A 14,058-nucleotide genomic window follows, 5' to 3' on the forward strand; every position below is an offset into this window, starting at 1 on the left:
CTGCCTGCGAGCCCGGCCCGCTTTTTGGGCGGGTTTTGGGCAGAATTTTTCGGCCCGGTCATTTTTTTTTTTTGCTTTGGGCGGGCTTTGGACAAGCCAAAAACAACTTTTTAGTCTATTTTTTGGCCCGGCCCGTTTTGGCCCGCAAAAGCCCGCTAATTTAGGCCCAAATTAGCAGGCTTTGGACACAAAAATTTGGCTCGAATTTAGGCCCGGCCCGGCTAATGGGCAAATTTTTTTGGCCGCGGCCCGGCCCATGATCACCTCTACATTTCAGGTCCATGAAGAAAAAAATTCCAATCCAAATACTCACTGAAAGAGCATAAAAAGGGTTCAAAACTAAATAACCATATTTGATGAGTCCATTTATATTCATTTGTTTTATGTTTCCTTAATTTTTAATTTTTTAGGCTATGTTTGGCAAAACTGACTGAAATGGAGCTGAAACTGATAAGGTGGCTGAAACTGATTAGGTAGCAGCTGAAACTGTTAAGGTGCTGAAACTGTTAAGCTAGCTGATTACATAACCTGTTTGGTAATATTATTTATGACTGTAGCTGAAATATCTTTTTAAATTGAAAAACATAAAAAGAAAATATTTTTAGGCTTAAAAAGATAAAAAGAAAATAATAATAATAATAAAATTTCAGCACCTTATCTCAGAAGCTATATTTTACTCCAACTCAATTTCAGTCAAATTTTGGACTTAAATTTTATTTAAGTTCCTCCACCAAACATCACTAATCATATAAGGTGACTTAAAATTGTAGCACCTAATCATTTAAGTCACCTGAAATGCTTCCCCAAACAGAGCCTTATTAGTTATAAACTTATAACGAATGAAAATCCCCGTGTGACATTCGTCAACTTTACTTCAACATCTTTCCATCTAATTTTCTTGCAACTTTGAAGTCAATCCAACTTGCGTGGACCCGGTTCACACTAAAAATAGTGTGGACCAGGTCCAAGCACGTGACCCGTTATATCACTTCAACATACACTATATCATTTTAACATACACTATATCATTATAACATACACTATATCACTTTAACACACCCTATATCACATTAACATACACTATATCACTTTTAACATACACTATATTACTTTAACATACACTATATCATTTTAACACACACTATATCACTTTAACACACACTATATCACTTTAACACACCCTATATCACTTTAACACACACTATAACATTGTAACATACACTATAACATTGTAACATACACTATATCATTGTAACATACACTATATCATTTTAACACACACTATATCACTTTTAACATACACTATATCACTTTAACATACACTATATCATTATAACATACACTATATCACTTTAACATACACTATATCACTGTAACATACACTATATCATTTTAATATACACTATATCACTGTAACATACACTATATCACTGTAACATACACTATATCATTTTAACATACACTATATCATTTTAACATACACTATCATAAACTCACGTGACATGGATCGGGTGCACACTAATTAGTGTGCACCGGGTTCATATTAGTTTTTTTACTTTGAAGTAAAGGAGCAATTTTGAAATTATCACTTCAAGATTAATCATTGGTTGGCATAAACACGTGATTCTTGTGTTAACTAATCTAATGCCTATTGGGCAGGGGCGGATCCAGCGTGGGTTCAGTGGGTTCAACTGAACCCACGCGGATCCGTAGGAAAAACTGAAAACTATAGGAAATAAGGAACGGATATATAATAAATACGCGTGTTATTTTACTTGAGAATGATTTGCCTCAGTGGTAAAGTGAGCGTGCTAGAAGTGCGTGCTAGAATCTCTACAAGGTCGCGGGTTCTAATCCTTAGAGCAGTTGGTTTTTTTTGTTTTCCTTGTTTTTTTTTTTTGTTTTCCTTGTTTTTTTTGGTTTCTTTTTTCTTTTTTCTTTTTTCTTTTTTCTTATCTTTGGTTACTAAAAGTCTAGAGCTTAAATTTCATTATTTGATCTTCTATTTCCATTTTTTAATTCACCCGTTATTAATTAAGTCTCCTTTATATTTATAAATCTCACCCTCCCACCAGATATTAATACATCAAAAGGTAATGAATCTAGCGATTGTGTTCCTTCTTCTTCGTCTCCAATCAATCATTCACTAAGTGAAATACTATGTTAATTATTTGATTCACTGCTCATATATTTATATGTTATGTAATGAAAAGTGTGCTAGTTGCTAATATTTTTTTTCCATTGTTTCATATCTTTGGTATCTAATAATTACTTTCAACACTTAATTGATAGTTTGATTTAATGAAAACTGTCTTAATAATTGATACTCAAGCGGTTGTTCGTTTTATAACTCTGTATTTGTTGTACAAGATATTTATAATATTTTGTTAGTACAATATTTTTAATTTTTGTTATAATGTACCCAAGAATGAAAGCTTTGGATACAGTTGTTGAAAGTTTTCCTTTTTATTAAAAAATGCAACTGTGGATAGTAAAATATAATTTGAAATATATGTTTACTCCGAACCCACGTGGCTCAATTCCTGGATCCGCCACTGCTATTGGGTCACTCTTCCACTTCCTAGTCGTGAATTCGTGATGCAATTATTTAGTGGGGCACTTTGTCTTGTAATAGGAGAAAGTTACACCACAAAAACAAACAAAAGAAACAATCGAATAATATGAATTTGACAATTTTATATATTCTCGATTCGTTATCTCTAAATAACTGTTTATAAGTGAATTGGTCATTCCATAAAGTTGAGAAAGCAACAATTCTTGTGCAGACTAAGCAGACAACAGACAAATGATTTATAACCACTACAGAATTATAATAAATCATTGCAAACTATTAAGATTCATACTAAGAAAAATGAGACATCTTGAAACTCTTACAAAATGAGAGAAACCCAGCAATAGGTGAGACAAAAGATTCACATAAGTAGAGATAAACATGACTTTATTATTAGATACCGAAAAATAAACAGAAAATTTGAGTTTACCAGCACAAATGAGTGGATGACAACCTCTTGAAAAAGAAATAGTCTATGACTCTATGAGTATTATTAGGACTTTAGGAGGGGAGACAGAGCAGACTGCAGATTGAGGAGAAAATTTTGGTAACTCGTTGTTGGAGTATTTGTGGAGTCTTTTAAAAGACAAAAGACTTCACCTTGAGCATTTTAGTAATTTTATAGACTTAAAGTATCAAATTAAAGGTAGGCTAGTAATAAATTATAGTCGAGTTGATATCAAAATTTTCAGTTTGAACTCCAACAATAAGATGCCAAACAAAGCTCCAAATTGAGCAGAAGCTTAAGAGTGTGTACAATTGTACAAAATACGTTATGTTATATCCTTGTCTTGAAGGACAAGATAAAATAAAGTCGGATTTTTTTTCCTTACTCACCGTCCTTATTCAATTACTTTTTTTTTTTTTTTTGAGGGGTCCTTATTCAATTACTTTAAATACTGTTTATGCTACAAAATTAATATTTATATGAATATTTTATAAAACACATTTTTTAAATTCAAAAATTATGTGCATAAAATTAGAACTTTAATTAGGGCCCAATTTTTCCAAGTTGATGTAAAGCTTGGTATCACCACATGAGTAAATGGGTAAAGGCTTAAACACAAATGTCGTACTCGTTGGTTTCATGGATCCTTCTCTATCTTCTTCCTCCGTCGACCAGTCTATAGCGTGGCGCACAAGATACAAGGCTCCATTAATCTCTTCTTTTCAGACACTCATAACAAAACTATACTTTTTTTACTTCTCTCCCATCAACTTTTAAATCCCCTTAAAACACTCCAATTATCCAACCCACTCATTTTAAAACTAAATACCATTTAAGAATAGAGTTCCAATTAAATTCTTCCGTAATCTCCCGATTCTCCCTTTTTTCTCTGTTTCAATCTGTGTCGTTTAATTTTAGACCCTTTTTCCGTTAATTCATTTCGCCGCCCATTCTTACCTGGAATTTGATACAAGGTTTTCCATCACTTTGCACAAATCGGTAAGATATTCACGTATTATCATGAAGGGGTATCTTAGTAAATTCATGTATAATGAGGTGTTGCTAGTTACATATGGGGTATATTTGTAATTTCACACAATGGTATTTTCGTAATTGGGTATTTTTGTAATTTGACATAGGGGTATTTTCGTAATTTAACATAGGGGTATTTTCGTAATTTTACATAGGGGTATTTCGAAATTTACCTTAGGGATATTTTCGTAATTTCACATTTCGTAATTATAGGGGTATTTTCGTAATTCAACATAGGGGTATTTTTGTAATTCAACATAAGGGTAGTTTTGTAATTCAACATAAGGGTATTTTCGTAATTTCACATAGGGGTATTTTCGTAATTCAACATAGGGGTATTTTCGTAATTTCACATAGGGGTATTTTCGTAATTTTACATAGGGGTATTTTCGTAATTCAACATAGGGGTATTTTCGTAATTCAACATAGGGGTATTTCGAAATTTACCATAGGGATATTTTCGTAATTTCACATAAGGGTATTTTCGTAATTTCACATGAGGGTATTTTCGTAATTCAACATAAGGGTATTCTTGTAATTTCACATAGGGGTATTTTCGTAATTCAACATAGGAGTATTTTTGTAATTCAACTTAAGGGTATTTTCGTAATTTCACATAGGGGTATTTTCGTAATTCAACATAGGGGTATTTTTGTAATTTCACATAGGGGTATTTTCGTAGTTTCACATAGGATTATTTTTGTAATTGAACATAGGGGTATTTTTGTAATTCAACATAGGGGTATTTCGAAATTTACCATAGGGATATTTTCGTAATTTCACATAGGGGTATTTTCGTAATTTCACATAGGGGTATTTTCGTAATTTCACATAGGGGTATTTTCGTAATTCAACATAGGGGTATTTTCGTAATTTCACATGAGAGTATTTTTATAATGTAACATAGGGGTATTTTCGTAATTTCACATAGGGGTATTTTCGTAATTCAACATAGGGGTATTTTTGTAATTTCACATAAGGGTATTTTCGTAATTTCACATAGGGGTATTTTCGTACTTCAACATAGGGGTATTTTCGTAATTTCACATAGGGGTATTTTCGTAATTTTACATAGGGGTATTTTCGTAATTCAACATAGGGGTATTTTCGTAATTCAACATAGGGGTATTTCGAAATTTACCATAGGGATATTTTCGTAATTTCACATAAGGGTATTTTCGTAATTTCAAATGAGGGTATTTTCATAATTCAACATAAGGGTATTCTTGTAATTTCACATAGGGGTATTTTCGTAATTCAACATAGGGGTATTTTTGTAATTCAACTTAAGGGTATTTTCGTAATTTCACATAGGGGTATTTTCGTAATTCAACATAGGGATATTTTTGTAATTTCACATAGGGTATTTTTGTAATTTCACATAGGGGTATTTTCGTAGTTTCACATAGGATTATTTTTGTAATTGAACATAGGGGTATTTTTGTAATTCAACATAGGGGTATTTCGAAATTAACTATAGGGATATTTTCGTAATTTCACATAGGGGTATTTTCGTAATTTCACATAGGGGTATTTTCGTAATTTCACATAGGGGTATTTTCGTAATTCAACATAGGGGTATTTTCGTAATTTCACATGAGAGTATTTTTATAATGTAACATAGGGGTATTTTCGTAATTTCACATAGGGGTATTTTCGTAATTCAACATAGGGGTATTTTTGTAATTTCACATAGGGTTATTTTCTTAATTTCACATAAGGGTATTTTCGTAATTTAACACAGGGGTAATTTTCGTAATTCAACATAGGGGTATTTTTATAATTTCACATAGGGTTATTATCTTAATTTAACATAGGGGTATTTTCGTAATTCAACATATGGGTATTTTTGTAATTAACATAGTGGTATTTTTGTACTTCAACATAGGGGTATTTTTGTAATTTCACATAGGGGTATTTTCGTAATTTAACATAGGGGTATTTTCGTAATTTAACATAGGGGTATTTTCGTAATTCAACATAGGAGTATTTTTGTAATTCAACATAGGGGTATTTTCGTACTGTCACATAAGGGTATTTTAGTAATTGCACATAAGGATATTTTCGTAATTTCAAATAAGGGTAGTTTCGTAATTTCATGTAAGGGTATTTTCGTAGAGTAGGGTTTTTTCGTAATGCAACATAGAGGTATTTTTGTAATTCAACATAGGAGTATTTTCTTAATTCAAAATAGGGGGTATTTTCGTACTATCAACATAGGTGTATTTTCGTAATTCAACATAGATGTATTTTCGTTATTTCATATAGGGTTATTTTCGTTATTTCATATAGGGTTATTTTCGTAATTCAACATAGATGTATTTTCGTAATTGCACATAAGGGTATTTTCGAAAGTTCTCATAAGGAAATTTTCGTAATTTCACATAAGGGTATTTTTGTAATTTTAGAAGGGTATTTTTGTAATTTCATATAGGAGTATTTTCGTAATTCAACATAGGGGTATTTTTGTAATTTCACATAGGGATATTTTCGTAATTTTAGATAGGGGTACTTATATTTTAAATAAGAGTATTTTTGTAATTTCATAAACCTATATTCTATTACCTTGAAAAACCCTAAACCCCTTAAAACCCTATAATCCTAAGGCCTAAATGTAAAGCCATAACCATAATCATAATCCTAAAGATCCTATAACCCTAAACATACAGCCAAACCTTACCACCTTATAACCTTAAATCCTACACCCCTTAACCCACTACTAATACTACTTTAATTTTAATGGCTATATTAGAAAAATTGTTCATGTACATAGAGGTTGATTATATTCTCAGCATTTTACTACAAAAACATTTTTTACCCGCTCATAGCAGATGGTAATTGGTTCTTCTACAAAAGCTTGATTACTATTTAAATATTTGTCTTTTATTTCCTAATATTTATCAGCACATGAAAACCATACAACTAAAGAAAAGGAAATCTGGCCTTATTGGAGAAATTATGGGGAAAAAAAGTTACAGTAGTACATTTTAGAGACTAATTCGATTAAAAGTAGAGGCTGGTCAATGAAATTCAACATCAAGGCTCCGTTTGGTAGGGCGTAAAACGTTTTCTCGGAAAACTGTTTTCCTCTATTTTCAGTTTTACATTGTTTGGTTGGCAAAAGAGCGTAAAACCATTTTCCCTTGGAGTAAAATTACTCTCCCAAGGATGGAAAACCATTTTCCTTTCAAAATGAAGGGAAAACTATTTTCCTTCTCTCTCTTGTACATTCCTCTCATTACCTCCTTACTTTCCCTTTCATTTTCCTTTCATTTCATCATTTTTTTTACATCGAACCAAACAACGGAAAACTAATTTTGGAATTGTGTTTTCCATTGTAAATTGTTTTCCATGAAAATCATTTTACACTGAAAATATTTTACGCCCTACCAAACGGAGCCCAAGTGCAAATATTAATTAAATATAGGTAGAATATTAATTTAACTATGAGAAGGTATTATGTTAGACTCGCCTGACACAATACAACTCGTCGGACCACATCAGTTAGTCTTAATTTTTTTTCAGTTAGTCTTAATTTTTTTTCAGTTAGTCTTAATTTTTTTCAGTTAGTCTTAATTTTTTTCAGTTAGTCTTAATTTTTCTTTCAGTTAGTCTTCATTTTTTTCAGTTGGTTTCAAAAAAAAATCAGTTGGTTTTAATTTTTGTTCAGAAGACCAAATGAAAGAATAACAACACAAGCTGAAAGAATTCACACACCAACTGAAAGAAAAACAACACAAGCTGAAAGATTTAATACACCAACTGAAAGTCAACAGAAGACCAAATGAAAGAAAAACAACACAAGATGAAAGATTTAACACACCAACTGAAAGTCAACAGAAGACCAAATGAAAGAAAAACAACACAAGCTGAAGGATTTAACACACCAACTGAAAGTCAACAGAAGACCAAATGAAAAAAAAAACACCACCTGAATCTCGTGTGGGTATTGAGAATGAGTTGTCTCTATGCTTTTCTTCACGCTACCTTCCACACCCCATCTCTTGCTTCTTTCTTGTTTCTTTTCTTGCTTTTAATAAATTGAAAGAGAGGCAAATAGATGAGAATTACAGAGAGATGGAACTAAAGAAGAAAGAAATCATTGATCGTTTCGAAGCATTGGAGGTGAAAGAGAAGCAGATAAAAAGGCGCCAGCGAGTATTGGATTTGAGAGAACAACAAAGCCACGAGCGTTGCCAAAGCTCAGGAAACTGAAGATAAACAAATTGATGGGTTCCCATTAGAATCATGGTGGTGATGATGATGATGACAGTGGTTATGATGGTGCAGAAGCGTCTCCAAAACGACGGCATTTGATCGGAGCTGCTAAATTTAAGAGGTTTGTAATGTCGTCCGACGAAAAGTATTGGGTCAGACGGTCTGACCCAATACTTTCACTTTAACTATATTACAATTTGTTTTCTATGGTCTTACTCCTTTTGTGTTTTTTTTATCTTTTTCACTGAGAATCTTGACACTACTTACAATTAGAGATAATTTTTTAGATTTTTCTCAATATATAAGAAAAATTATAGTCATGTGGAGTCTTGTTTAATTCGTCTCAATGTGTACTTTATTATTATTCAATTATTATAATTTTTAATAAAAGATATTTAATATAGAAGGAGTGCATTGGCAAACGTGTAAATTTAAAATAGGAAAGATAAAAGAATACACAGGGAGTATCTCTTAAAAATATAATTCAAATAGGCAATAGGCATTGCAATGTATACTATAGGTGATATTTTGTCAAATATTATTGGAAGACAATATTAATATTAGAGTTGATGAGTTTTACCTGATAAAGCATATTAATGTATCCCTATGATAATATTCAAAATTCTACTTCTATTTGATTCAACATTCTATCTAAAACCAAAAAAAACCATAGTCTAAGTAAAAAGAAAAAGGGCAATAACCCAAAATGACATAAACATGGGTCTCAATCATCCAACCACTTAAACCTATTTTTTTTAAACTATTTACACATCTGCATGTTACATTGGTGTTATGTAAGAACTTTGTTGCTAATCCTTTTTTGTTTTCTTTCCAAGGCCCTAATACCATAAACAGAAAAATATTAAGTACCCTCCATTATATAATGAGAACTCACATACCACTCTCTTTCTTACAATTATGGAGGAGCAAAGTGATCAAGAAAAAATTAGTAGTGAGTTGCAAAGGAGGAGAGGTCGACCAAAAAAATTCAACATTATGAGCAAGAACAAAGACATGTTAAGTGATCATAATAACATTATTATTAATGGTGTTAATTTTGATGAAGATAAGAAGACTAGGGCTTTAGATGATATTGAAGATGGTACATTCTCCGGTGCTCAAGCTGAAGAATCCACTTCTCGAGGCGGCGGCCGAGAGGCGGTTGCTGCCGGAGAGGTTACTAGCAAGGCTAGGACGACTAATCATGTCCTTAAAGCCACCACTACGAGTCGCCGCCGCAAGAGTAATCCAAGACGTTCGCCCTTGGCTTAACTCATAGCAAGCAAGCGAGATATTGTCTAGCTAGCTATAAATGAATTTTTAGTACTAGTACTAAATTTACATGAAATAATATTATGTATGAATGATGTAGTAGTTATTCATAGTAGAAGTATTCAACTCTATGTAGTCAGGCTTGAAAGTTATAAATATATAATGTAGTTGCCTAGTTGGGCTTAATACGAAATATTAGTGAACTTTGTTATTTGATATGACAAAATTGTTCTATCTAATTTCTTCTTAGCTTCTTTTCTAGATAATTTTAGTGAATTTCCTAAGATTATTTCTTACTATTGACTCATGTGTATTGTCTTATATTTCTATGGATTATGCTACAACTCTTGTTTTCTTGAATCTTCGTATCACCCCTCACATTATATGTTACAATGCAAGAAATGTGCCTCCTTGGAACCTAAACATGTACCTTTTCTATGAAAATTTATAGCAAAACCAACCAAACATGTTCCTAATTATATTCCTTACTTTCGTGTAAGGGTGTAAATTTTGTTTTCAATCTTGATAATTGATAAACAAGAAGATACGAAATCATGAGTTTGTTGATGCTAACCAGACCACCTACAATAGATATAGGTATATTGAATCGAAAATTTAACATTGTATAGTAACATTGTTTCTACATGATCAATGGTTTATTTATACTTGCCCAAGTATATCTATATACCAAATTATTTTAGTTCCTAATATTCATTGTCGACATGTTATACAAATAATTTTTATCTCTATTATTCATTTCTTCTTTATCATTTTCTCCCCTCTTTAACCATTTGCCGAAAAGATATAAGAAACTTTTTTGCGTTACAATAAGTCCACAACGTTATATTATTATATGGTGTTACCTTTTAGATAATCATGATCGGCTGTCATCTTTTTCTTGATTATTATTATTATCATCATCAATATAATCTAAAACTTCATCCAATGAATATTAATAAAATATCAAATAAAATGGGAGGTGAATACTATGACATGATGCTGATCATTGATGCCATATTGCAGCCGGGAAAAATTATGCAAAATAATCTCTATAATATGATATACTTTTACTGTTTTTTCTTAAATACAATATTTTTTTTTAATGAATGGTAAATAAAAAATATTACATCTGAGAAACAAAGGATTTTTATAAGAGTCCAAGTCATAGCAAGTAAACAAAGAGTCCAAGTCAAAAAGACAATAACCCAAAACAACACAAACATGGGTCTTTACTCTTTTTTAATCATCCAACCACTAAACACCTCTTTTTAGCCATTTACAGCATATGATAGTTGGGTCTTCTGCAAAACTTTGTTACTATTTTTTCCAAAGCCTATTAATACCATAGATCAGTCAAGTAGACTCCATTCAACATGATTTACTTTAATACCATTTGTAATGATCAATATCTGGGTAATTTTATGAGTTGAGTAATTCTGATGAGAACATTATTATTCATGATTGAAATAAAAAATCATCTCATTCCTTCTCTAACTTTCTTTTTCTATAAAATGTCGTTCCTATAATATTTTCTTACCCATTATGCATAATCATGAAAAAAAAAATACATCCCAACTAATTTTCTTTCTCTCTTACTTTTTTTATATCCTATCCTACTAGTTTTTCTCTTTCATCACCAGATCACCATATATAATATATTAACCTCCATTTCTAATAAGTGCAACAGTTTGATTTTTACGCTTGTCAACGCACAATTTTGACCATTAATATCTCTAATTATGTACTTGTAATAGTTATAAAAAGTTGATATTATAAAAATATTTATTGAAACAGATCTAACATCTTATATGATCATTTTTGTTTTTATATATTAGTAAAAAAAAATACGGTTAAAATGAGGTGTATGAATAGTGCAGAAGTCAAAGTGTTGCACTTAAAAAGAAAAAGAGAAAGTATTTATTATTAATTTCTTCATAAAATTTTTATTAATAATTAAATAAATTTTTGATAAAATAATTAATTAATTTCAATTCAAGTTGATAATTTTTTTTATTTTTATAATGATTTTTTTAAAATTCAAAAACGAAAATATTTCAAATAAAATAAGCAAAAGTAGAGTAAATTAGTAGGAAAAAAATGTGTCTAAAATATTGCAAAATGGGTCTCTATTTATAGAGCTCGGAAAAATAGAGTCATTGATTTTTTTTTATTTTGTATTTCCTAAAATATCGCATTTTTAATATTTTTCAAAATATTATTTTCTCCCCTACCAGAATCTGCCAGGTGGCAAGAATTCATTGGGCTTGTCAAGAAGTCAGCAAATTAGCATTTGTACACCAAAATTTCATTGAGGGAAAGCCAAAATTTTAGGGTTTTGCTAAATAATGTCCTAAAATTTCCTAGTAACGCCCTAAATATGGTATTTTTATACCGTATTTACATACTTGTATTTCTTTCTCTCTCCTCCCCTTGACTCACTCCCTAATATTTTCAAATTTTCTCCCTTTTTAATTCACTTTCCCTCCCATCTTCTTCCACTCACCACTAGACACCGGTGCTGTCGCACAACCACCACCGCACCACCACTGCACCACCACCGCCGCACTGCTACCTCCGACACACCACCACCGGGTACCCCCACCATCACCCTCTCTCTCTGTTTTTTTCCCCATTTACAGTGAATTTTTTTCAAAAAAAAATTAAGGGAGGCGTTTACCATGGACGCCCCACCACCGTGGAGGCGCCCTTGGCAGGTGGTGGGGCGTCCATGGTGGACGCCTCCCTTAATTATTTTTTTAAAAAATTCAAAAACAAGGAGGCGTTCACCATGGACGCCCAACCACTGGTGGAGGCGCCCATGGCAGGCGCCTCACCATGTGGTGGAGGCGCCCATGGCAGGCGCTCCATGTGGAGCGCCTGCCATGGGCGCCTCCACCGCTGGTGGGGCGTCCATGGTGGATGCCTCCCTTTTAAAAAAAAAATATCAAAAAAAGTGAAGAAAAAACGGGAGAGAAGGGGGTGGTGGTGTGCCGCCTAAGTCACTGTCGCCGCAAAGCTGGAGTTCTGGTCGCCAGAATTCTCGTCGCCGGAGATCGTGATTAAAAATCCTTAAGGGAGGGTGAAGAAAGAGATGGGAGAGTGGTGATGAGAGTGAAGGAGAGTGAAAAGTATTATAATACACAAATATATATATATATATACAGGGCCGTAGTTGCAGGTGTGCAAAGAGCCCCTCCGCACAGGGCCCAGTCCAAAAATTTTTAGTTTTATTTGAAAGGATCTAATTTGAAAATATCATGCTTTATATAAATAACAAACACTCCACATCTTCATCTCCAGACTCCATAATTCATGTTATCCCTATCATCTTCCTCATTCTCTTTCACCAAAAATTCAACCTTTCATATCTTTAACTTTCGTATGGTTATCAATACTTTTTTATTACAGTTATCAATGATAAATCAATCGATCAATTATTATTGATTCTCTCTAGTACTCTTTATGAAAAATTATGGTCCTTTTATCTCATTAAGGGGAAAAAAGGGCCCAATTTTCAATATAAAACAGGGCCCCATAAAAATCCAAGACGGCTCTCTCTATATATATATACTAGCTTTTTATGCACGCGATCCGTGCGATGATACTTTGAGTTTCAATTATATTTTTCTCCTTTTCTGAATGTTAACACTTTGAGTTTCAATTATATTTGAAATGAAATTTTAAATTTTTCATACACAATCTGATTTTGCATGAGATGGTCATTTTAATTTTTCTCCTTTTTAAAATTTTAACACTTTGAGTTTGAATTATATTTGAAATGAAATTTTAAGTTTTTCATATACAATCTACTTTCACATGAAATGGTAATTTTTAATTTTTCTCCTTTTTAAAATTTTAACACTTTGAGTTTCAATTATATTTGAAATGAAATTTTAAAATTTTCATATACACAATCTGATTTCGCAAATTAATGCAATTTTGTTTTTCTGAAAATGGATTTTTGGAAAAGTTGTTCGCAAAATGGAGGTATGATGCTTCAATTTCTGATTTCCTTTCTCTATTTCTATTTTATTTTTCCTTTTTTTTTCACTCCTTTTGGCTTTTGTTGTACTCTTCGATTTTCTCTTTTTTTTGTTTTATTTTTCCTTTGTATTTTCTCCCACTTTTTACTTCTTTTATTTGTAATTTTTCCTTTTTCTTTCATTTCCTTTTATTCATACTTTATACTTATTGCAAAAATATTCTTAATCCTCGTTTTTGAGAGGAAGCAATTTTTAGAGCCAAGTTATTATTAACCTCTCTTAATTGAGAATAATATTTACGGTCCGAAAAGTACATACCCCTTTTAACTGAACATGGATATTTTGCAAAACTTTTGGGCAAAAATTTTATATTGGAATTTTAATAAAAAAAGAGCTGAAATTGTAACTTTATATGAAAATGAATCAAATTTCATATTTATCTTTTCTGATTTTATATGAAACTGAATCAAATTATATAAAAGCCCTTCTCAACTAATTGTTATTATCCATTTTTTCAACTACATAACAATATT

Source organism: Beta vulgaris, chromosome 8 (genome assembly GCF_026745355.1).
Source record: "Beta vulgaris subsp. vulgaris cultivar EL10 chromosome 8, EL10.2, whole genome shotgun sequence".
NCBI lineage: Eukaryota > Viridiplantae > Streptophyta > Magnoliopsida > Caryophyllales > Amaranthaceae > Beta > Beta vulgaris.